The following is a 5344-nucleotide window of genomic DNA, read 5'->3' as shown; positions in this document are numbered from 1 at the left end:
AAGAGGAACAGCTCCAGGTGGCTTCTCTGACAGTTGTCAACTCGACCTACTCCCAAAGCCCTCTTCAAAACGAGCACTCACACCCTGTTCCCTTTTAAGTCCCATTTTCCCAGAAGCCCTCAAATGATAAATGTTCCTTCTATACCTTAATCTCAAATCACCCTTTACCTCTTTGTACACCATGCATCAGTCATAAGGGATATGTGGTTTTCCCTCAAGAAAGAGGCACAAAACAAAGACTACAGACATACCTCATTTTATTGTACTTCACTTCACCGCACTTCACAGATATTGCCTTTTTTTTTTTTTTTTTTTTGCAAATTGAGATTTGTGGCAAACCTGTGTCGAGCAAATCTATTGGTATCATTTTTCCAACACCAGGTGTTCACTTCATGTCTGTCACATTTTGGTAATTCTTACAACTATTTCAAAGTTTTGCATTATTATTATATCTGTTTTGGTGATCCATGATCACCAAAATCCCAATCCCAAAATTGTTTTGGGATGCTATGAACCACGCCGTAAGAGACAGCAAACTTAATTGATAAATATTGTTTGTGTTCTGGCTACTCGCTGACCAGCTATTCCCTTCTTATGGCCTTCCTATTCCCAGAGACAAAACAATATTGAAATTAGACCAATTAATAACCAAACAATGGCCCCTAAGTGTTCAAATGAAAGGAAGAGTTACACAGTTCTCACTGCAAGTCAAAAACTAGAAGCTTAGTGTGGAAGGCATGTCGAAAGCCAAGATAGGCCTCTTGCACCAAGTTGCAAACACAAAAGAAAAGTTCTTAAAGAAAATTAAAAATGCTTCTCCAGTGAACACATAAATAATAAGAAAGCAAAACAGCAAGGCCCTAACTTTTTCAATTTGATGAAGGCTGAGAGAGGTGACAAAGCTGAAGAAAAGTTGGAAGCTAGCTGAGGTTGGTTTATGAGGTTTAAGGAAAGACGCCATCTCCATAACATAAAGTGCAAGGTGAAGCAGCATGTGCTGATGCAGAAGCTACAGCAAGTTATCCAGATCTGGCTAAGAAAATCGATGAAGGTGGCTACACTAAACAAGAGATTTTCACTGTAGACAAAACAACCTATACTGGAAGATGTATCTAGGACTTTCATAGCTAAAGAAGAGAAGTCAATGCCTGGCTTCAAAGCATCAAAGGACAGGCCGCCTCTCTTGTTAGGGCTAACGCAGCTGGTGACTTTAAGTAAAACCAATGCTCTTTGCCATTCTGAAAATCCTAGATCTCTTAAGAATTATGTGAAATCTACTCTGCATGTGCTGTATAAATGAACAGCAAAGCCTGAATGACAGTGTATCTGTTTATAGCATGGTTTACTGAATATTTTAAGCCTACTATTGACACCAACTGCTCAGAAAAAAAGAGATTCCTTTCAAATATTACTACTCAGTGGTAATTCATCTGGTCACCCAAGAGCTCTGATGGAGATGCACGAAGTTAATGTTGCTTTCCTGCTGGCTAACACAACATCCATTCTGCAGTCCATGGATCAAGGAGTAATTTTGACTTTCAAGTCTTATTATTTAAGAAATACATTTCATAAAGCTATAGCTTCCATAGATAGCAATTCCTGTTGCAGATCTGGGCAAAGTAAATTGAAAATCTCCCAGAAAAGATTTGCCATTCTAGATGCCACTAAGAACATTTGAGATTCATGAAAGGTCAAAATATCAACATTAACAGGAGTTTATTAGAAGTTGGTTCCAACCCTCATGGATGATTTCGAGAGGTTCAAGATTTTTTCAGAGCAGGAAGTAAGTGCAGATGTGGTAGACATAGCAATAGAACTAGATTTAGAAATGGAGCCTGCAGACAACACTGGATTATTTCAACTTCATGAAAAAAATCTTGAAAGGATAAGGAGTTGCTTCTTACGGATGAGCAAAGAGTAGTTTCTTGAGATGGCATCTACTTCTGGTGAAGAGACTACGAACATTGTTGAAATAACAACAAAGGATTTAGGATATTCCACAAACCTTATTGATAAAGCATAGCAGTGTTTGAGAGGATTGAGTCCAATTTTGAAAGAAGTTCTACTGTGGGTAAAATGCTATCAAACATCATCATGTGCTACAGAGAAATCTTTCATGAAAGCAGAGTCACTTGATGCAGCAAACTTCATTGTCTTTTTTTAAGCCACCCAACCTTCAGTACCCACCAGCCTGATCAGCCAGGAGCCATCAATCAAGGAAAGACCCTTCACCAGCAAAACAATTATGATTTGCTGAAGGCTCAGATGACAGGTGGCAATTTTTAATAGTAAGGTACTTTTTATTAAGGTATGTACTTCTTTTTAGACAATGCTAGTACACAACTGATGGACTACAGTATAAACATAACTTTTATATGAACTGAGAAACCAAAAAATTTATGTGACTCGCTTTATTGTGATATTTGCTTTATTTCAATGGTCTGAAACCAAACTGGCAATATCTCCAAGGTATGCCTGTACTTGTCAAATTAATTTTTAATGACCCAGTGTTTATCTACTCCTAAAATAATGGATTTCACTCAACTGCTCTTAGATCTGTTTGCAAAACTGTAACAATAAAACACAACAGCCATTATCTATCTGAGATGTTTTTCTACCTAAAAAAAAATACATCACAAAATGGCCTTTATAAATTATCTGAGAAAGTTTGGCATTTGGGAGCATAAGCAGCAAGTACTTCCAGAAAAGCTGACTTTTCTAAGTGTTAAGGTTATCAAAGATCAAACAAACAAGATATAAGAAAAAAAAAATTGGTGCTTTATCAACACTCATCATCTTTCATAATATTTAAGTAAGCCAAAGAGCTGTGTGTTTTAAAGGAATTAAAGTGGCATCTTTCTACAGAACATCTTTAAAAGATTAGGTAGAAATGGCCCAAGTGCCTCTGAGAATCAAAACTGTTTGTAAATTTCTACTCAGTGTCACTCAGAGATGATAAAAGTACACCGTGGACTTATCAGATAGAGAACTGTCAGTAACAGAAAGCTGCTGACAACTCTGCCTCAAGCCCAAGCTGGGAAGTTAGGTGTATCTAAAAGAAAAGGAAATGTTTTCCTTCCTCCCCCCAAGCGCATCTGACATGGGAACATGAGGGCAGCATCTTTGTCTGGTACCTAAATGTCCCAGCATGCTGTGGCTTAATGGGAGGCCTTCAAATTGTACCCAGGAAATCTCAATTCATTTCACTTCTGAATGGCCCGTGACACTCAACTGATGTATATATAGGTGAGGGCAAAGCCAGACTGCCCATGCCCAGCATTAGCATAAGAGGCCAGCGTTGGACATAAACCCAAAAGTCCTCCACAAGCCTGTGAAGCATATGGGAAAGATGCCATTGCAAAGTCAAGGGAGAATTCAGCCAGGAAGCTAGTATTTTCTGCTTGTGTGGTTTTTGTGGAATACCTGACACTCCTTTAGGATGCTGTGCATTGACTCTCTTGTTATTATAACCATAATGTCATGTAAAAATTTCGAGCAGCAGGCATTTAAAGCTCCTCTCTGCCAGCTCCACTCATTCCTGCTCTTTTGTGCATCATTTCCTCTGCAGGAAGGAGATACCAAAGACAACAAACACTGAAGAGCCGGAAGTCTTAAGTCAAATCCTGGTGTGCTACTCCATCACTGTGTAACCTTGCCCAGGCCGCCTAACACTTCTGGGTACATTTCCTCAGCTGGGAGAGAGGAAGAGATGTCTCACAGTGGTTGCAAAGAATAAACATGTCAGAGCACGTAGCACAGGCGCTGGAATATAGGTATTCTCTGAGTACGTACAGTCATCTTCCCCATTGTTCTCAGTTTCTTTACATCATGACTCTTTAACCTCTGACCCTGGCCTTGCAAATCTAGAGGTAAACCATGGTAAATCCAGCCTCTTAAAGGACCTAACCTATCAACACAGCAACAGTGAGAGAGCAGCATATTAAAAACCACATTTGCATGGTGGTAGACTGGGTCTGAAAGTAGACTAGGTCTTTAATACAAACCTGTCTATATTATCCAAAAAAGTACAACTATAGACAGCTTCATTTGAAAAGAACTGTTTATTTTTCCACTCTGTTCTGACAATAATCTTTAACCACCTCACAAACCAGTATTCTTCTCATATCATTCAAAAGATTCAAGACTGAAGCTAAGTCAATTTTATATTATTTTTAATGAAAATAACTTTACTAAGAATATCCCTTGTGCTTATCCTCCTAGCCGATCAAATATAAAAGTACCTGACATGTCCAAACTCCTGTCTTAAACAAACTGCTGACCCAGCGTGGCATTTCCCACCATTGCTATCCAAAACACAGGAAATTTCAAGGCTGAATGGCTAAAAGAGTTAGGATAACCCTGCCTCTAAAAACCCTGAAAAACAAAATCATGTCTGAATGGATAATTCATGATTCAGACAGTCCAGCATTTAAATGGTATTAACTACTCTACTAAAAAATCTATTTAATGCACTTAGGTAGGACTTTTTATTTCCATGAAATTGGATCTTTGGTTCAAAATTTAATCTCCTACCAAGGACTCTGAACTATATAGGTGACATAACGGTGAGATAGGCTCTTAACATTTCATTGCCAGGAATATAAATGAAATTGATCAGATTATTTGCCAAATGTTTCTTCAGCAGGGCTAAGTCTTCCCCTAAATGACTGTCAAAGAGAGGAGCAAAAAGCAGACACAGAGTATTAAAGTTGTATTTTCCATCTTAATCTTCCAGGACTCAAATTCAGGCATGTAAAATCAGTGTGTGTAAAAAATTGATTTGTTATATAGTTTGTTAGATTATAGGACCTTTGTTTGGGAAGAATAAACAAGGCCTAAGTGGTCAGATCTCTTGACAAGTCATAAAATGAAAGATATAAGATTATAATATATAATAATATAAGATTATAATATATAGGAACTATATATTATAATATTCCTTCTGAATATTGTATCATTCTTATGACATAAGTAATCATGGAAAAAAGTTACAATTTTACAGAATATAAAATTCCTAACAATCTTCCTTCTTTCTCTATTATTGAAGTTTTTCAAAATGTTCCAAAGAAGGAATGTACTCTTCCCTACCTGAAGTTACTCTTATTTTACTCCTATGGTCCTAGGATACAAAAGGGCAGAAATATTGTTTGTTCAAATTTCAGATTCATAGTGGTCAGTGAATGACGTATTCATAGGTAAACAAATATAAAATGACACTATGACCAAAGCTTTCTAAAACTCATAGCCTACATTCATAAGTCAACAATGTTAGAAAGATATGTGTAAAAATCACAGCGAGTCCTTCCTGCCAAATACGGAGGAAATGAATCAAACCATGAGAATG

Source organism: Microcebus murinus, chromosome 6 (assembly GCF_040939455.1).
Source record: "Microcebus murinus isolate Inina chromosome 6, M.murinus_Inina_mat1.0, whole genome shotgun sequence".
In the NCBI taxonomy this organism is placed as follows: Eukaryota; Metazoa; Chordata; class Mammalia; order Primates; family Cheirogaleidae; genus Microcebus; species Microcebus murinus.
Note: the sequence above shows the minus strand (reverse complement) of the source record.